Source organism: Rattus norvegicus, chromosome 1 (assembly GCF_036323735.1).
Source record: "Rattus norvegicus strain BN/NHsdMcwi chromosome 1, GRCr8, whole genome shotgun sequence".
NCBI lineage: Eukaryota > Metazoa > Chordata > Mammalia > Rodentia > Muridae > Rattus > Rattus norvegicus.
Window position 1 is genome coordinate 190,331,932 of NC_086019.1, and position 21,284 is coordinate 190,353,215.

General features: G+C 44.9%; 1 long non-coding RNA gene across 1 annotated transcript; it reads right to left on the minus strand.

Annotated features, from left to right (window-relative positions):
- Positions 1 to 368: 368 nt before the first annotated feature.
- LOC102548820 (uncharacterized) lies at positions 369 to 21,022 on the minus strand. The gene is made up of 3 exons (XR_010060915.1): positions 13,485 to 21,022; positions 12,712 to 13,059; positions 369 to 12,575 (listed from the first exon to the last, which is right to left on the minus strand). It is a non-coding gene; the product is annotated as an uncharacterized LOC102548820 (long non-coding RNA).
- Positions 21,023 to 21,284: the final 262 nt, after the last annotated feature.

Consider the following 21,284-nt stretch of genomic DNA (forward strand, 5'->3'; position numbering starts at 1 on the left):
CTCCCCTATTCTGGAAGGGGGATGTGCCAGGGGGAGGGGAACGCTTGGAGCTTATATAGAGACTTGGGAATGAGAAAGTTGATGTATCTGTCAGCTTATGTGTAGGTTTGTGGTCTTGCTTTCCTGGTCCTTCTTTCTTATTTCTAGCAAGACCAACTATCATGGGAGACAGGCTGTCTCAGCGAACATTCTGAGGGGCTACTGGGTTGGGGGCTACAGATTCTGGTGGAGGTCAGCTGTGTAGTGATGTTTAGCTGCATACTGTATACTTTATGAAATTTAACTGTTAGAAAGTCAAATGCTGCTTCTTTTTCCGTTCTTTTTAGTTCTCACTGCTGTGAGTTTTTCCCACCAGCATGCCCTGGAAAACTGAGGAAAATCAAGGACGTTCTGCTCACAGCCTGCAGAAGGATGCTAAGTCTGTCATGATCAAGGAGAACAAGGATAATGTGAGGTTCAAAGTTTGCTGCAGCGGGCACCTTACAGCCTGGTCAAACAGAAAAGGAAAAGGCAGCGAAGGAGCTGAAATGAACCAGACCTCTGAGACACTTGACGAGAGAGAGAGAGAGAGAGAGAGAGAGAGAGAGAGAGAGAGAGAGAGGAAAAAAGACAGAAGAAAGATCAAACAAAAGCTTTGGGTGAGATAATTACTTATTTTTACCACCTTCAACGTGGAGGACTAAATAGTTTTGATTCTAAAACAGCTTATGAGAGATGACTTAGCTGGTAAGTGCTTAGTAAGCAAAGGTGAAGGCCTGAATTCACATCCCTAGCACCCATGTAACAACTCCGTGAAGCTGGGTGTTTTCGTCAGGATTTCTATTGAGGTAAATACCAAAACCAAAAGCAGCCTAAGAGGAAGGTTTGTATCTCTGTACTTCCACACCACAGTGCATTATTGAAAACAGTCAAGGCAGCAATTCAAGGCATGAGCCTGGAGGCAAGAGTTGAAGCAGAGGCCATGGAGCAGCCCTGTTTACTGCTTACTCCCTGAAGCATGCCCAGTTTGTTTTCTAATACACCAGGAACCTCTGGCCTGGGGTGGCACCACCCACATGGGCTGAACCCTCCCTCATTAATCATTAAGCAAGAAAATGTCCCACAGACATGTTCACAGGGTAATTTGGTTGGGGTATTTTCTCAGTTGCGATCCCTCTTCCCAAATGATATGTTAGACAGACAAAAGTTTAACCAAGACATACACCAGGCACAACAGCCAAGTCTGTAATCCCTGAATTTAGGCGAATCAGTGAGCTCGAGTTCAGTGACAGATCCTGCCTCAGTAACGACATGAAGAGGCACTGACCTATACCCTGTGTTGGCATAGAAATCACAGCTCGCTTCTAGACAAACTACACCAGGCCAGCATGGTCCCACAGGGAGGAGATTTATTGTGACGATGGAGACAGGGAGGGGTGAGAGAGGGAGAAGAGAAAGAAAAGAGAGGAAAGAGAGAGGAAGGAGGTAGAAAGGGCCTGCTTTTTATTTGAACCATGACATAACTGCTCCCAGATGAAGGTACGAACTGAACCAAATGTATGCTGGGAATGTATGGCTATTGCCATGGCAACCGATGCACAGGTGCTGTCACTGCTGGAGGGAAAAGCAGTTCCTGATACCAACACCCTGCACACACAAGAAGACAAAGGACACAGACACACAAACACAGAGAAAGAGAGAGCAAGAGCGAGAGCGAGAGAGAGAGAGAGACTAAAACAACAAACTAGTCTTTCAAATTATGTTCCAAATAATTATTTAACTATTATAACATGTCTTAGTTGGAGTTTCACTGCTGCGAGGAGACACCATGACCAAGCCAACTCTTTTTTATTTTTATTTTTTTTAGTTTATTTTATATTATATATGATGAGTACGCTTCCAACATACCAGAAGAGGGCACCAGATCCCATTATAGATGGTTGTGATCACCATGAATTGAACTCAGGACCTCTGGAAGAGCATATGGTGCTCTTAACTGCTGAACCATCTCTCCAGCCCCAAGCCAACTCTTACAAAGGACAACATTTAACTGGGGCTGGCTTACAGCTGCAGAGGTTCAGTCCATTATCATCACGGTGGGAAGCATGGCAGCAGGCAGGCAGGCATGGTACTAGAGGAGCTGAGAGTTCAAAGTCTTGATCTGAAGATAGCAGAAGAGGACTGTCTTCCACAGGCAGCCGGGAGGAGCCTCTGAGTCCACTGGTCAGACTTGATCATGTATTTGAGACCTCTAAGCCCCACCTCCACAGTGATGCACTTCCTCTAACAAGGCCACACCTCCTCCGATAAGGCCTTACCAGCCAGTAGTATCTGTTGCTGTGTTGTTACTAAATTCTGTATCCTGAGGTCTAGTTCCCTCAGGAAGAGTGAACTCTCACCTATGCCAGCTTTTGTTGTGCAAACCTTGTTCCTTGATTTAAAACTATTGGTTAATAAAACGATGCCTACAGCCTGTAGTGGGGCAAAGAAAGGTAGGCGGGGTTTCAGTTCCCAGGCCTGGAGCTCTAAGAAGAGACAATGCCATGAGGGAGAAGGAGGAGGAGGAAGGAGCCCTGGGGGCAGGTGGATCCTGAGCTCATGGCCATGAAGGCCAGCCCTTTGGAATACAAGTGGCCTAGGAGGAACACAGCAAGTGTTAAATCCCAGGTTAGTGACAGGGAAGTAGACAAAGTAGCATAGAGAATTGATACCTGCCCAGCTCCAATGCTTTAAGACTTATTATAAATATAAAGGTTCTGTGTCTTTTATTTGGGAACTAAATGATCTAAGGTGAAGTAGAAACCGTTAAAGAATATTTACTGCAACAAGTGCCACTTCCCTTGGGCCAAGCATATTTAAACTGTAGGTGGGGGTATTGTTTCTCTAATTGATTCTTGACTGTGTCAATAAAGATGGTGAGGAAGTCAATCGTTGGGTGAAGGGGGAAAGGTGGGATTTTCAGGTCCCAGGAAAAAGAGGAGGGGACACAGTGAGGGAGAGAGCAGGCTTTTGGAATGGGAGGATGCAACCGCCATGTAAGATCTTGGGGAGCTGAACATGCTAGCGGAGGGCTAGAATAGCTAGTTGATCCAGTTAGGGCAATAAATTCTTTGCCCAGCCATTGAGGTATCTGACTGGTTTTAAAAAATTAAGGTTGTCCGGTGTTTTCCATCGGAGGCGACTAAGTTGGGCAGAAGAAAAGGCACAGTCAGGGTGGGTGTGGTGGCTTGGTGGAGCTTGCTGTGAGGGGTTGAGGGGGCAATCGCAGTTCCATGGGCATTCTTGGGAAAAGCGCCAGCTGGCAGCTGGGTGGAGCTGAGTGAGGCCAGGTGGCTTGGTGAAGCTAACCGTGGGGACTCAAGCAGGGAGCTCGGGCAGAGCTCTCAAGAAAGAGCAAACATATTTTTAAAATTACACACAACATAAAGCACCACATAACAAATAGATAGGGGCTGGGGATTTAGCTCAGTGGTAGAGTGCTTGCCTAGGAAGCGCAAGGCCCTGGGTTCGGTCCCCAGCTCCAAAAAAAAAGAACCAAAAAAAAAAAAAAAAAAAACCAAATAGATAAATGTGTTAAAATAGGTTCTGACCAACTTGTCTAATAGAAAGATACCAATATACTAAGGTTGTCTTATTCACTACCATTTTGTTACTTTAAAAGTTCAGAGTTTCTTGTTATGGAAAAGATGTCAGGGAATGATTACTGCTCAATCAGTAAGACAAGCCTTCAGGAAGGTCCCTGCTCAACTCATTTGCCCACCCTGGTCTTGACTATTTATTCCCTGACAGCCACATTTCTACCCTCTGTGTATGCATGTGCACGCTGTATGCATGTATGTGCTCACGTGTCAGTGAGTGAGTGGATGTTTGAATATCTGTCATGTGTGTAAATGTGTGTGTGCATGCAACAGTATTTTGGAAATAGCACTTGTTAACTGAAAATAGTATAGTTTAACTGCAACTATCTGCTTGTCTCAATTGCCTTTAAGTGTAATGGGGAAACATGGCCTCTTTTTTTTGCTCTGTAGACCAGGCTGGCTGCAAACTCAGTGATCTGCCTGCCTCTGCCTTCCAAGTGCTGGGATTAAAAGTGTACACCACCATACCTTTCTCAAGGATTTTTTTCTAAGTATAGGATTATTTTCCATTAAGAATTGCTCTGGGGGTTGGGGATTTAGCTCAGTGGTAGAGCACTTGCCTAGGAAGTGCAAGGCCCTGGGTTCGGTCCCCAGCTCCGAAGAAAAGAACCAAAAAAAAAAAAAAAAAAAAAAAAGAATTGCTCTGGCCAGTCATCGTGGCACACACCTTTAATCCTAACACTCGGGAGTCAGAAGCTGGTGGATATCTGAAGTTGAGGCCAGCCTGGTTTATGTAGGAAGTCTGAGGTCAGTTGTGACTATATTGTGAGACCCTATCTAAAAATAAACAAACAAATAAAATAAAATAGAAGGCTGAGTATTATATCTGCTACTTGAATACAAAGAACACATTTTAAGGGTGTCCATTTCGAATTCAATGGGAAGCGTCTATCAGATATCTTAGGATGACTAACGGGTGACCACAGAAATGAATTGTCTTCTTAGAGGCTTTTGCGATATACAGAGATAAACAGAGCTCTTACCTGCCCCTGGAACTCAACTAGCATTGATAGATTTTGGGTTGATGTTATTAAAGAAAAAGCACCTTCCCTAGAGGAATGTGGCTAGATTTACAATGGGAATTGTTGGCAGGAGAGTGTCTGAGCACCGTGGCATCAAGAATGTGAACAGTTTTTAGCAAAGGGAGGGCTCTTTGAATGGACTGCCTCAGCATACAGTTCTTGGCCCTGCCCGTCGTCAAACGACAGCAAGTATGTTTGTGAAATGGGCCAACGAAGTGATTTGATGTTTTACGCTGGGCACTTTAGTTTGCAGATGCTCCTAGACATTTCCAAATCCTGTTCCTACCACTTCTTTTTAAAAATATTTATTTATTTATTTATTTATTTATTTATTTATTTATTTATTTATTTATTTTGTATGTGAGTACACTGTCGCTATCCTCAGATACACCAGAAGAGGGCATCAGATCCCATTACAGATGGTTGTGAGCCATCATGTGGTTGCTGGGAATTGAACTCTGGACCTTTGGAAGAGCAGTCAATGCTCTTAACCACTGAGCCATCTCTCCAGCCCCTAGCACCTCTGATTGTTGCATGCAAAACCACTCTATATCTTAAAGGCAAAACGAAAATGCTAAGACACTTTTAAATGTATGTTTGTTGGGTTGAGAGATGGCTCAGAGGTTAAGAGCACTGCTAACAAGGGTACAGCCCAGGGTATCTGACACCCTCTTCTGGCCTCTACAGGCATTGCACAAATGTGGTGTACAGGCATGCATTCAGGTGAATACACATACACACAAAATAAAAATAAATCAAATTTCGGGGTTGGGGATTTAGCTCAATGGTAGAGCACTTGTCTAGCAAGCGCAAGGCCCTGGGTTCGGTCCCCAGCTCCGAAAAAAAAAAATAAATAAATCAAATTTCAAAAATACTTTTTACAAAGCCCCATGGTTACCTAATGACACTCCACCTATCTGTCAGCCCAGGCCCACTCCTGTGGTTAGCTGTCCTGTGTGTTCTCTGTCACCACACAGGCGAGACCCCTGCTCAGGCTGGGCTGCATTCTCGGCTGTATTTTATCACACACTACTTCTCAGCATGGAAGCCTTGTGTCCATGTCCAAGGAGCAGGAAAGCAGAGGGTCAGAGAACTGTGGGTATGCCACAGCATAGAAACCAAAAGAAAGAGTATTCAAAAGAGGACGCTGACTGCCGGGGTCCGGTCATTGGACAGGCTGGTTTTGAGCTATCAAGGAGGTGACTCTCACAGATTTAATGACTGCAGATCATAATGTGCAGAGCAAGGACAACCAGATCCCAAGTTATCCGAAGAGAGTACGTACAGTGTGTGGACAGAGTGCTGCCAGGACGATTCCTCCAAAATCATAGGTGGGAGGTGTGCAGGAGGAAGTCCAAACCATGCAGTGTTTGGCTTGTCTCAGTGGAAGGGCTGTAAGAATGAGTACCAGTTAAGAGACCAATGGGGGCTGGCAAGGCGGCTCAGCGGGTGAGAGCTTTTGCCCCATGAGCGGATATTGTGAGTGTGAGCCCCAGGTCCCATGGTGGGGGAACAGAAACAAGCCCTGAATACTGTCCTCACCCTCCACAGGTGCACCATGGCGTGCATGCAATACTAATAACGATATATGAAAATGATGGAATGCCTACTTTAGAAGCCAATGGATGCAAAGGCAGGACAGAGACAACCAATGGGAGGCAAAGACAGAAACAGGGGATGAGACGTAACTGGAACAGGAGAAATAGAAATGAGGAACACAGAGAAAGAGAGATAAGCAGTAATGAATGGGAAGCAACAGAACAATGTGTCGAAGCCAGCTTTGACAGGTCGAGGGAAGCTGAGGCTAGGTGTAAAGCCAGAGACTGAACATTCAGCAGACCTTTTCCTGAGGGAGTAAAGCTTGATTCATAGGCACCAACACTCCCTGTAACCAGCGGAAAACTCTTTGAATTCTTCGGGATCTGAGAGAAGGAAAAAAAAATCAAGGAGAGAAAGAATCATACACACATGCACATGCACACACACAGGCATACGCATACGCATACACATACACATACACAGTGGCTAGATGGAGCAAGCTTCAACAAGCTCCAACAACTTCACACATGCATAAATACAACATGCATACATACATGCATACATACATACATACATATATATACATACATACATGCATACGCACATTGGATAGATGGAACAAAGCTCCAAGCATGTTATATACATGCACATACATGTATTTGGTAGATGGAACAAAGCTCTGACCATGTTACATACACACACACATACATGCATTTGAGAGATGGAGCAAAGCTCCAATGAACAAGCTCCTGAGAGACCAAATCCTTTAGGTTCAGACTCCATTTTAGAGAACTTGAACTCAGGTAAACTAACAGGCCGGTACCTCGCATTAGTTTCTAAGTTATCCCCCAACAAAACCAGAGCCCAACTCCAGTTTCTAGGCTAACCCCTAACAAATCCAACATTTCCAGGTTAATTTCCAACAAGCCTGCCCCTGCCTAACAATCACCAATGCAGAGGGAAGCAGAAGTTAAGTTTATGGTTTGACTCACAGCACCAACCAGTTATGCTAAGGTCACAGGAGCTCTCCAATTAGGTGCGCGAGTGCACGAGAGTGCACACACACACACACACACACACACACACACACACACACACACACACACACTCATGCTTGATAGATGTTTGGGGCTCCTCTCAACCAAAATCATCCTGCTTGTTAGCAGTGGGCTGAGGGGCAAGAACTAGCTCGAATAAAGAGCCTGGTGTGGTGATTGGCTCCTGTCTGGTCTTTTGGGTTTCATTAACATTCCACTGGCACTAAGGCCAACCATTTTGTATACATTTGTGTACATACACATATTTGGTGGATTGAGCAAACTTCAACGAGCAGGCTCCAACGATTTTATTTTTTTTTTCCTCTTAGCCTTTTCATTCTAAGACAGAGTTCTCTATGTAAGAAGAGATTATGTCATAGCCACAAGTTACATATTCTCTAAAAACAATCACCACAAAAACAAATTCTCTGGGGGCTGGAGAGATGGCTCAGTGGTTGAGGGCACTGACTGCTCTTCCAGAGGTCCTGAGTTCAAATCCCAGCAACCACATTGGGGGCTCACAACTGTCGGAAATGGAATACAGTGCTCTCTTCTGGTGTGCCTGAAGACAGTGTCAGTGTACTCACATACATACAATAAGTAAATCCCAAAAACAAAACATATTCTTCAATAACAGGTTAAAATCATTACACAAAAGGAAATCACAACAGGATTATTGATTATTATTGTTATTATTATTATTACTGTAAAACTCATACTTGGCTAAACATTTCCCATCTCTCTTTCTCTCCTCAAGTTCACCATAACCCCAAGGCAATGAATCTTTTGTCATTGATTAACAAAGTTTAAGCAAGCCAAGTCTAGAATGGCAAGTTTTTTCCTATGCTTAGCTGACTACAATTTGTATTTACCAAGAAACAGATCATTTATCTTACATCTTGCTTTTGAAGTCTTGTTCAGCTACATTAGGCAATAATCTATTCTCTATTCTCTATTCATAATTACTCTTTATTTATAACCTTGCCTTTTCAGGGTGTACATCAAAGCCTGTGACTACTTCTCTAGTTCACAAAATTCAGGAACTTGGACCCAACCTAGAATGAATGTTTTCTTTGATCATTGACTTGTCCCAAGCCGATTTTTCTTCCTAGTGCAGTTACGTGCTTGTAACCCATGAACGCTCACTGTACTTTTCTTTTTTTTTTTTTTAACCCATGAACGCTCACTGTACTTTTCTTTTTTTTTTTTCTTTTCTTTTTTTCGGAGCTGGGGACCGAACCCAGGGCCTTGCGCTTCCTAGGCAAGCACTCTACCGCTGAGCTAAATCCCCAACCCCTCACTGTACTTTTCTAACCTCTGTAGCCCTCACTATTCTACAAGGAGGGGGCACATTCTACTCTTAATTCTAAAGTTATTATATGTTTCTGGCAAAAACGACTTTAACCATCTCCTTAAACTCTCTATCAACTACCCTAGCTTCCTATAATTATTTAAATCAAATCAGGAATTCTGTAAAATTCATGAATTCTTCTAAACAGTATTGTTTTATAATAGTTCCATCTTCATACTGCTCTACAGAAAGTGGCCCGGGAGAGCGGGTTGTCACCCTAGAAGCTCACTTGCTCACTCTAGCTTCTCCTGCATGGGATTCGCCAACAATGCCCATAAAAGCAGAGAGACTCAGACAGACACGGGAAAACAAATAAAATGTTAAGCACACAGAAAACAGACATGCAGGATGCCACCGACACAGCTATGAGTGTGGAGAAAGCTGTATGGAGGCAGAGCCACGCATGGGGTCATGTATATATATCTATATATATACAAAGCTAGCAAGATAAGAGGAGAGACACCACCTGAGTCACACCATTGGAGATGACATCTCACTGGACAGCTGTCCCAGTTTCTTCTTCTTTTTAATGTATATGACTGCGTTATCTACATGTACACCTGCATGCCAGAAGAGGGCATCAGATTACAGTATAGATAAGTGTGAGCCACCATGTAGTGATGGGACTTGAGCTCAGGACTTCTGGAAGAGGTCTTTACCCTTGAGCCAACCCTCCAGCCCTGTCCTTGCTATTTTTATGTCAACTTGACACAATCTAGAGTCATCTGAAAGGAGGGAGCCTCAATTGAAAAAATAACTCCATAAGATTGGGATGTAGGGCATTTTATTAGTTAGTGATTAATGTGGGAGGGCCTGGCCCATTTCCTGCTGGGCTGCTGGTCCTGGGGTCTATAAGAAAGCACCTGAGCAGGCTAGGAAAGAAAGCCAGTAAGCAGCACCCTCCATGGCCTCTGCATCAGCTCCCGCCTCCAAGTTCCCACCCAGTTTGAGATCCTGCCTTGCCTTCCCTCTATGACTCTGTCTGTATATGCAAGCCATATAAACCCTTTCCTCCCTAATTCGCTTTTGGTCATAATGTTTCTTCACAGCCATGGTAGTCCTAACTAGGACAGAGGTTACTATCCCAACATTAAAGATTTTATTACCTGTGTCTCCACATTCTCCACACACTATTACATGTACCATTCCCTGCATCCCACCATCACAAGAGGCAACGCCCCTCGCTTGCTGTGGTCTGGGCCTCAACATTCACCACCTGGGCTCCATCACTGATGGTACCACCATCTGAGACCCACCATTAGAGATGACACTTTCTTGGCTCCATCTTTGGAGATGCCACCTCCTGGGATTCAGCATTTGAGAGGACAATGCTTAAGACCAACCATGGGAGATGCCATTGTCTGGCAAAACAGATTTGGGAGGAAGACCAAGAGGCTCTCTGCTGCCTCCAGTGGTAGTCTGGACCTGTCTGTCATATGCTAGGCAGCCATTTTGAAGGGACCCAAGGCTCAACCAGATCTCAGATGTGTTTTCTGTGGTCAGTTTCTCCCCTCTCTCTCTCTCTCTTTTTTTTTTTTTCCTTTTTCTTTTTTTCAGAGCTGGGGACCGAACCCAGGGCCTTGCGTTTGCTAGGCAAGTGCTCTACCACTGAGCTAAATCCCCAACCCCTCTCCTCCCTCTTATCACTTGGTCATAATATAAGGTTTGGGTATTTAATATGTTAACGTTAAGATTCAAGAGGACTTCCTCAGGTGCAGCCACAGTACAACAGCGGGGTTTGTACTCAGTGGCTTTAATTCAGCCCCAAGACAGGAACAACAAAAGTTTCTTTATAGATGCATGAGAGTCTATATAGCCCAGGATGTCCTCCAAATGGAGATCCTCCTGCCTCTGCCTCCAGAATGCTAAGATCACAGATGTGCAACCCTATAATCAGACCAGCCAATACAATTGCTCCTTGTCTCTTCAGCTGGATCAGCAAAACAGATGCTTATGGTGAATGCCTCCAGCCCCCCAATCTGAGCCCCACCCCTGGGCCTTTGGCTTTCCAGCCTTCATGGGTTCTTACGAGGGTGTCTTAATCTCAGTGAGAAGCAGTTACAGAAGTAAGCACATCCCCCCTTAACAAAAAGCTGGCATGTTAGGTCTGAAGGATCTGGGACCTTGTTGGAAGGGATCATGCTTTGTCATCCTGACCACCCCCATGGCTGCTAAGGAAGATGGCATCTATCTACAGCTGGGTATATTATTGGCAGGTCAAGCACAACACAGGCCACAATGACCTGGCTGCAGAAAAATGAACTGTCACAATGCCCGAGAGGATCCACCAAAGATAAACTGGACACAATTATAGACTACTACTGTTTTATGTGACTATATTTAACTCCTGCTCTTTTGTGGGATGTATTTCTATATCCCCCTTAAGAGCAGATACAAACTTGTCACAGATGTCTCACAGTTCCCAGCCATCACTTCTTCAGGTGAATGTTCCTTCCTTCACCTCCCAGTTGAAACATTGTTTCACATGTGCTAACCCTTGGCACCTTGCTTACCTATTTGGCAGGTGCACTAATCCCTGAAAATCTGTGTCTTGATAACCCTGTTCCCTGCATGTGCCTTTATAATGGTCCAGTAGGGAGAAAACACATGTATGCACAGGCACCGGCCCTTACATCCCCCATAGTAAATTTAGGATTGGGAATGGCTTGAGCCACGCTCAGGACAACAGGCACAGCACAACTAATGTCAACTACAAAAACTTAGGGCCTCAAATAACCCAGATGTTTTTTGCCTGAGAAAAGTCCATTGCAAAATTAAAAGAACACCTTGACTCTTGGCTGAGGTAGTCTTCCAACATGGTAGGGACTTGATCTGCTTTACACAGGGCAAGGAGGTTACTGTAGCCATCTGCTTCTAGGCAAACCACTCAGGAGTATCAAGGATAATTTGGCTGAACTTTGAAAACACCTCACAGAGAGGAAATAAATGGCTCCCATGTTCTTCCTTGGGTGCCTGCTGATTATAGTTGACCCTGCATCATTAACACTAACTAAGGCCAAGGTTAAGACCAGATCTATAAATCCTGCTTATGAGCTATTAAGATGATAGTAAATAAGTCCCAATATGAAAAGGTACCCAATGCAGAGTCAAGGATTTGACTCAGGGTATAACTCAACGGTGGCTAAAGTCACATCAATGGCTAACTTTATGTTTAAAAACTTAACATCTCTGTGCTTAACAGAACCATAAAGCCCATCTAGACCTCCAAACATTAAGAGCTGTTAAGGTTACATTTTTTATGGCTGTTTCTGGTTCTGTAAAGAGGACTGTTTTTGCTGAACCAGAGCAAACTGTAACTTTGTATTCTTTGCCTTTACAAACCCCTCACTGAAGTGGCTGGGGGCTGCATTCTGGAATCCTGAGTCTCTGTTCTCCAGTGTAGAACGGTACCGGTGTTTGAATGAAAAGCCTCTTCTCTGTTAAAATTTATTAATATACTGGTGAGTCTCTGAATGACCCAGAACATTTGCTAACACTTGTAAGTTTTTATAAGTGTCCGGTGTCCGGCGTCCTGTATGACCCTGCGTATAAAACCTTCATTTAGTTCCTAGTCTGTAGCGAAAAGAAACAATACTTCTCCTGAGACAGGACTGAAACCCAGGTCCATGCTGTGTTTTGAAGCTGCTCTCCCTGCCCACCTGTCTGTGCGTGTTCATTTGAGAAACAAAGAGCAGCCCCCGATTCTCAGAAGAACACCTCACTTCAGCCATTTATCCAAGAACCTGTGTGTGCTTGCATTTCTGAGCAAGCTGGGAAAACTGCCACTCTGTCCCCACGGTCAGAACTGCTTACCTCAAGATGCCACAGATAAGTCCACAAGGTTCTCAAGACTTCCTCTGCCCTGACGCATGTTAGGGTGAGACCTCCAGGACGCACAGAGCAGCCCCCTCCACTCCAGGATGCCATTGGACCAGAGGCTTGGTACAGTTTGTCCTCTGTTCACCTTTCAAGGATTTTATTAGTATAGTCACAAGGTTGACATCTAGAACTGACAACAAATATTGAAAACAAGTGAATCACTAGAGTGGTCAGATTCAAAATGTCACCTTGGAGCAATAGTGCAAGCCCCATGCACTGGTGCTTGCACCCTAACTGCAGAACCTACCCTCAGTCCCCAAGCTCACCTTTTTGCAGACGCAGATGTTCAAGGGCAACAATGTTTAGCCTTCCAAAGAACTTGGCAGCAACATCCGGTTTCAGCTTGATAGGGTGAGCCACAGGATGGATCCCCAGCGCTTGTTCTAACAAAGCATTCTGATGTCTCTGCAAGAGGCCTCCAGACAGCTTCCCAACCGTTGCCCACGCCGCCTCACCCCCACTCCAGGAGGCGGGAGGGGGAGTCTAGACCGCAAGTGCATCCTTCCATCATGCTGTCAGCAGTGGGCCTGGGCCCAAGACCGAAGTCCTAGTATTTCTTTTCACCAAAGGTGTTGATGGCCTGGATTTCTTTTGCTGTCCACTTCAAATAATCCCTGGAGAAAACGGGGAAATCAATCACATTAGGATGAGAAGCTATCTGTGGAACAGAAGGTGTTCGCTGCACTGCTTCTCCACAACCTCCAGTGTGTCGGGAATCCATGTGATTTCTCCACACTGTCCCAGCTTCAGACATTTCAGGGGCTCACCGACTGCCACCTCCATTCCTAAACACCTTTATTTGGCCACTGTGGGGCACACCCATTTATGGCTGGCCTTTTGTCTCACCACACTGCTCCCTTCTGTATTACAGAATACTGATTCCGTCTACTCCACAACACACACGTGTGCACTGCCGCTTAAGCTCCTGGAATTTCCTCCCGACATTCTTCTTTTCAATTTACAGGCAAAATCTTGTTTTGCTGGGCATCTTGCCCCGTGTCTTAACAACAAGATGTAGAACTAGTTGAAATGCACCAACCCTTTCCTGTGTGGTGCTCCTTCTCAGGCTGTAGAAAAAAATCACAAAGAAAAGGTTAGCTGCACACCAGACCTCACACCTTCAGAAGCCAAGCTTAGAACAATCGCTAAGACTCACAGGGGCAACATGACTCAGTCACCTCCAGACAGATATCAAAGGCTCACAGCCCGTATATCAGAATTGGTTAGTTTTCAAGGCTAATGAACTACCCTGGTACCCAGCTGCCTGAAGCTGAGGTAACGAAACATGCTATGACCAGCGGGAGAGAGAGCCCAGCAATCAGAGCATCTATTGTTCTTGCAGAAAACTCAAGTTAGATTCCCAGCACCCACATCGGATGGATGGCTGCTTATGGCTCCAGCCCCAGGGGATCCAGCACCCCTGGCCTCTGTGGGTGCTTGCACTGCCTGCAAAAACCCGCACATGAACCTACAGCCATCCACATAATTTAAAGAAATGAAAATAGCTCCTTTAAAGAATTGGGATGATAACAGTTCTCAAGATGTGCCGTACTCTCAGCGAAGCAAAAGAGTCACAGGTGTGAGCTGCTCTCCCTCCGACCACGCCAGCCTCGAGATCAGCTTCCTTCTCCACCACTTTGTCTCAGAGTATTGGCCCTCTCACAGCCCCAGAACTAGGCCCTCCCCTCCTTCCTTCCCTCCCCCCCCTCTTTATTGTGGTGGTGAGGCTGAACCTCCCTCACTGAAGGGCATCCCAGCCTGTCTTTATCTTCAAACACGGTCTCACGGCCTCACGGATGCCTATGCCACCAGACACGGCGGGACGGGAACTTTCTCAGTTACACTGTCACTTTTTTTTTTTTTTTAGTTCCGTTCCGACTCCACGACTCGGTCAGAGTACAAGGTCCATACACACTGTGGCTCAGCTGTATGCTGTTTGTTTGAGGTGTAGCGAGTGAACGTGCTCGTGTGTGAGTGTGTGCATGTGCGTGTGCCTGTGAATTTATTTGCATGCATGCCCCATTTGTGTCCATATAGAGGCCAGAGACCCATGATCACTATTCTTCTCCAACTTATTTTTTCAGTGGGATCTCTCACTGAACCTGGAGCTCGGTTTCAGCTAGACTTGCTGTCTCGTGGAATCTGCTTGTCCCCCTGCCCTGCTTCCTGAGCTGGGGTACAGACACACATCACCACACCCTGCTTTTGTACTGGTGTGGGGATCCAAACTCAGCACTTCACCCGGAGTGATCGCCCCAGCCCTTGCGTGTAGTTTTATATCTACAGGGCTTTAACTGGATCATCTACCCTGTCCTGCAGGACATTCACCCTCAGGAGTCAGCTTCCTCATTCTTCATCGTTGCATCAGATTCCTCAGAGAGCACCTTTAACCCCAGCTCTTCCATGAATTGGGCCTGTCTGTCATAGGGAGCGCCAGGCCAGTCAGGGTCAACGGGTGAGCTTTTTGGAGATAACCCTGGGTTTGCACAGCTACAACCGGTCTACCCTGGAGAGGCGCAGCCCTAGGGGCTTCGTGGCAGGCTTGCTTCTTGCTGCTGCTGTGCCTTCTCAAGTTTGTCATTATTACATCCCTCATATATCTAGGATGGTGTGACTGGGCATGGGAGACCCTCACTGCCTATAGCCTGGTGTGATTACCTCCTGGGTGATAGATAGCCCACTCTGCTAGACAATTTTCCTACAGATCAACATGGAGACAAACTTTCATAAAATAATATCACTTAGATGAATTAGTGATTTTTATGGATGAATTCCTGATTTGATTTAAATAGTTTTAGAAAGTTAGGGTAGTTGATAGGAAGTTTAAGGAAACAGTTAAAGTTGTTTTGCCAGAAACATAATAGAATTAAGAGCAGAATGTGCCCCCTCCTTGCAGAGTAGCGAGGGCTGCACAGGTTAAAAAAGGAGCACAGTGAGCGTTCATGGGTCACAAGCACATGACTGTACTAGGAAGGAAAATTGGCTTGGGACAAGTCAATGATCAAAGAAAGCATTCATTCTAGGTTGGGCCCGAGGTCCTGGATCCTGTGATCTAGGGACCACAGGTTTCAGTGTGCACCAGAAAAAGACAGTGTTATGAGTAAGAAGGAAATACTTCTATTCTGAGTGTGAAAATAGATGATTTAACTGAACAAGATTTCGAAAATAAGACATAAGATAGATGATGATCTGTTTCTTGGTAAATACAAACTGTCGTCAGCTAAGCACAGGAAAAAACTTGCTACTATAGAGTGACTAACTTAACCTTTGTTAATCAATGACAAAAGATTTATAACCTTTGGGGTTACGATGAACTTGTAGAGAGAAAGATAGATGAGAGATGTTTAGTTAGGTGTGAGTTTCACAAGAACAATACATAATCAATAATTTGGTTGTAATTTCCTTTGTGTAATGATTTTAATCTGTTCTTGAAAAGTATGCTTTTGTGGTGATTGTTTTTAGAGAATATGTAACATAGCTATGAGGTAATCTTTTTTCTACATAGAGAACTCTGTTTTAGAGTATGTAGGTATAAAAGGCTAAGAGTATATAGGTAGACAAAGCTAAGAGTATATAGGTAGACAAAGCTAAGAGTATATAGGTATAAAAGGCTAAGAGTATATAGGTATAAAAGACTAAGAGTATACAGGTAGAAAAGGCTAAGAGTATATAGGTAGAAAAGGTAGAAAAAGTTTCAGTTTTTAAGAGTCAACTTGGAGTTTGCTCCATCCAGTGTGTGTGTGTGTGTGTGTGTGTGTGTGTGTGTGTGTGTGTGTGTGTAAAGTTTGTTGGAGCCTGCTCATTGGAGTTTGCCAAAAATATATGTATGTGTGTATATATGTAAAGTTGTTTGGAGCTTTGCTCTGTCCACCCAATGCATGAATGTGTATGCCTACCTGCACATGTATTATGTATGTATGTATGTATGTATGTATGTATGTATGTATGTATATGTATGTGTAAAGTTACTGGAACTTGTCTTGCTTCATCCACTGACTATATTTATATATGATTCTTTCCCTCTTTGATTTTCTTTTTTGCTTTTCGATGGCCCCCAAAGAGTTCGAAGTGTTCAGAGAATTTCTCTTGCATCACAGGGAGTGCCAACCCCAGTGAATTATTAATGGACTATTGGAATTATTCATTTTCCCTCATTGGTAATAGTCATTGTTATGATTTTATTAAAATTATATTATTATTAAAAATAGATTCTTCTTTCATACAATACATTCCAACCAGTTCCCTCTCTGGCCACTCCTCCCAGCTTCTCCCTACCTCCCAGCTCCCTCAGATCCACTCCTCCTGACCCATTTCCCTTCAAAAGAACAGACCTCCAAGAAGCAACAGCAACATGACAAAGCAAGATACAATAAGAAGAGGCCAAAAGCCCTCACATCCAGGCAGGGCAAGGCAACCCAACAGGAAGAAAGCATCCCGTGAGCAGGCAAAAGAGTCAGAGACACACCTGCTCCCACTGTTAGGAGTCCCACAAAAACCCACCAAGTTAAGGGCCATACTATACGCTGAGGGCCTGGTGCAGACCCATGCCTTAAGCCAAAATTTGATCACTCAGTAAATAGGTGTGTCTTGATAAAAAAAAAAAACTTCCGTTATAAAATCAATCAAATTTAAAGAAAATCCCAGGACACCATTAAAAAGAGCTATCTGGTAAGCTTTTATTTAAATATGACCGATAGGTTATTTCTCTGCCAGTAAAACGAGCCAATTCAAGCCAGGTTGGATTATATTACAGGTTTATTGGGAAGCTGTTCTCCAGTGAGTTCACAAAGCCCAAAGATTGAGGCCAGGGGAATCACCATGGGGAGGAAGGGAGGGGAGAGAAGAAGAGAGAAAGGGTGCAGAGAGAGAGGGAGAGAAGGGGGCCCAAAATGTCTGGATCATATAAGGGGGAGCCTCTGGAGGAAGTCAGCCCAGCCCCTTGGGCTGGAAAGTTCAAGGTTGGGCCCAGGGTATGCCATGAGGGACTAAGAAGTGCTGAGAGCAGCTGTAGGCCAGATCTGCTTTGACACTTAAAATGTGCACCTCCATTCCTTGTCCCAGCCCGAAGCCAAGCATTGACAACTAAAACACAAGCATTAGAGTACGCCCACAAAGTAATTTCATCTTGAGATACTTTTATTCTGACGCCTCTTTATCCGCTTAGAACAGTACCATACTTACCTTTGGCTCAGCCTTGAACACTCCGCCAGTTATTTAAATCATTTCTCGACAGTTCAGCTGGATTTAGGTGGTTTGCAAATTTTACCTCGAGAAACTTCTCCACTGCAGTGAGCTGGGCCACCTGCCCCCACGCCTGTGGTATCTTGGTCCTTTCTCCGAATCCTCCCTGAGCAGCCTCTTCTCTTTCCTGCGTTGGACGTTCAGTCCCCACCAGGAGCTGTCTGTTCTTATTGGGGTTTCTCTTGTTGTTGTAGATTGCAGCTTTTCCTATATTTTCCTAACAAATGGTCTACGAGTTATCTGAAAGTTTGCCAAAAAAACTTTTCATCAGCTACTGCCATATCAATCTCCAAAATGCCTGCTACAACATCTGTGTCTTGTCTGTCTATACTGACATCTGCATTCTTTGTTTTGTTGTTTTTAAGTTTGTTGTTGCTTTGTTGTGGGGTTTTTTGTTTTTGTTTTTGTTTTGTTTTATTTTGAGACAGGGTCTCTCTCTCTCTCTCTCTCTCTCTCTCTCTCTCTCTCTCTCTCTCTCTCTCTCTCATCCAGCCCAGGCTTAGCCTTCAGTCCTTCTACCCCACCTCCCTATTACTAATATTAGGTGCATAAGTTCCAGCATTGCGGCTGGCAATATAAACGCTGTATATAAAAGCTGTGCTTCTCCACACAGCCCACAGCCGACAGATTTCCCTCTACCCGATGGACAGCACATCCCTCTGGCGCTTTGATTTGCATTTCGCTGGCCACTAGTGAGGTTGAGACTCTGTTGTGTGTTTAATTTGCTGTTTGTGGACTGATTTTTGCGCTCTCGCGCACGTGTGTGTGTGTGTGTGTGTGTGTGTGTGTGTGTTATGTGTGTGGTGTATGTGTGTGTGTGTGTGTGTGGTATGTGTGTGTGTGGTGTGTATGTGTGTGTGTGGTGTGTGTGTGTGGTGTGTGTGTGGTGTGTGTGTGGTATGTGTGTGTGTGGTATGTGTGTGTGTGGTGTGTGTGTGTGGTATGTGTGTTGTGTGGTGTGTGTGTGTGTGTTATGTGTGTGGTGTATGTGTGTGTGTGTGTGTGCGCGTGTGGTATGTGTGTGTTGTATGTGTGTATGTGTGTGTGTGGTATGTGTGTGTGTGGTGTGTGTGTGTGGTGTGTGTGTGGTATGTGTGTGTGTGTGGTATGTGTGTGTGTGGTATGTGTGTGTGTGGTATGTGTGTTGTGTGGTGTGTGTGGTGTGTGTGTTGTGTGTGTGTGTGTGTGGTGTGTGTGTGTGTGTGTGTGTGTGTGTGTGTGTGTGTGTGTTCTTTTCCTTTTTCTCCATTTTACTGTTCTCACTTGCCTGCCCTGGTTGCAAGTATAACTTAGCCTTCAACTTGGCTTGGTCCTTCCTCATCACTTTCCCCAATAGTTTTATACCAGATGAAAATATAAAATATATACATTGTCAGAGTCTCTCTCTGTCACTCAGGGTGAACTCAAACCTCAGTCCCCCTGTTTCAGTCTCCCACGTGCTGGCATCAAAGCTGTAAGCCACCACATCTGGCCTCGGTCTCGTGTAGACTGACATTTCACGGAGAACGTGGGGAGGCTGGTCTGCGATGTCTCTCAACTTCTCTTTCCACTTTGTTCTTCTTGTTTGTTTCTTGGTTTGCTGTGTGCCTCAGGTTTCTATATGAAGATCATGTTACCTGTAATCTCAGCACTAGGGAGACAGAGACAGGGGGATGCCTGGGATTTGCTGGCCAATTAGTTTAATCACCGAGCTCCAGGTTCAGTGAGAGACCCTGTCTCAGAGAAATAAGGTAGAGAAGCAGTTGAGGAAGACACCTGATATCAACCTGTAGTGTACACACACACACACACACAGACATAGACACAGACACACACACACACACACACACACACATATACACAAATAAAATAAAAAAAAGATTATGCTGCCTACCTAAAAAAAGAGTTTCCTTCAATGCTATAACCTACAGTGATTTAGATAACCCTGGAACACCCCCTTTCTTTTCTCCATTGGCCCAGACACACTGGACAGCTCAGAATGTGCGTATGTGTTCCATACACTTAAAACCTTAGAAATCTCACAGGTGTAAGGTCTCAGTGTGTTCCTTTGTTTATATCACTTTATCTGGAGGGATTTGAAATCATCAAAACCTGCTACCTGGGGCTGGAGAGATGGCTCAGTGGTTAAGAGCACTGACTGCTCTTCCAGAGGTCCTGAGTTCAATTCCCAGCAACCACATGGTGGCTCACAACCATCTGTAATGGAATCTAATGCCCTCTTCTGGTGTGTCTGAAGACAGCTACAGTGTGCTTATATATAATAAATGAATAAATCTTAAAAATTTAAAAAAAAAACCTGCTACCTTTCTAAGTCATTCTTTGAGGTTAATTTCTGCCTGACCCGTAACTCGCTATGTCTAAGCCTTCCTTCAAATGCACAGATACTGGCCTGCCTGTGCTTCCACAGTGCTGGGATGAAAGGTGAGCATGTGTTAGCATCCCACATGCTAATGCTATGAGTATAAGAAATGTTATATAACATTAAAAAAAGGAGACTCAAGGGTCAAGTAAAGGTGTCTTATAACATTCCTGTCCTTGTCACCATGATTCAAGGGCAAGGCAAGGGATACCCCACCGCCTTTTCATAACAGATGCTGTCTATTCACATACAGTAAGTCAGGTTCCACAGGTTCCCTGCCAGAAGTCAGACACTGGGGTGCAGCTCAGGATTTATCTCCTTTATTCTTCTTTTCCTCCTTTCAGTAGAAAACATGCCCCCATTTAAACCCTTGGTGTTTACCTGCTGTGGAAATTATGTGGGCAACAGATAGACTCTGGGGACAGCCAGACAGATGGGGTCTGAAGCCAGCTTCCACTGTAGAACTGGCTAGCAGGTTCCTGCAAGGCCTTAATTTTCCCAGCTATAAAATAAGTTTGCATGGAGCTTTAAAAAGTTAAATGCCTCAGAGCAAGTTCTCCATAGACGTCCCGTCCCCCACTCCACATCACCTCCAACAGGAGAGAACTGCACATTGTTGAATGGACTGGATGTAAGAATTACCCAGCTCCAATAAAGCATGAGAAAACCGGTTAGTGCTCAGAGGTAAAGTAGCATGGTTGTAGGGGATGTGGGGTTAACCTGATAGTGCAGATGGGAAAACTGAGGTACGGAGAAGTAAAACGCTCACCGGAGGTCGCACAGCCACAGAGTACTGAATCTTCCTAACTCTGGGCTGTGTCCCCTGTGAATCTGGGCAGCTCAGCAGCCTTCCACAGCCACCCACACTGCCAGCTCCTGCATACCCTGACACCTTTCATATTGCCCCGACATGACTCACCCTCCCGTGAGAGCCTATCAGGTCCCATCTTGCCAGATACTTTTCTTGGTTCCCACCCTCCCCCGCCCCCACCCCCACCCCACCCCCGCTGAACTTCAGAGCAGCTTCTCACACCTGCTGTGAAGCCGGGACTCAGTGCAGACAAGGTGGTGGCTCACACCTGAGGCCCAGTCCTAACCTGGTACAAGGGGCAAGGGATACACTATCCCTGCAACATCTCTAGTTCCCCTCATCCTGAGAGACAGCAGAGCCTCTAAATGCCTATCAGCTGAGAACCAGTCTGGGCTTCATGGAGTCTATATCTCAAAAAAAGAAAAGAA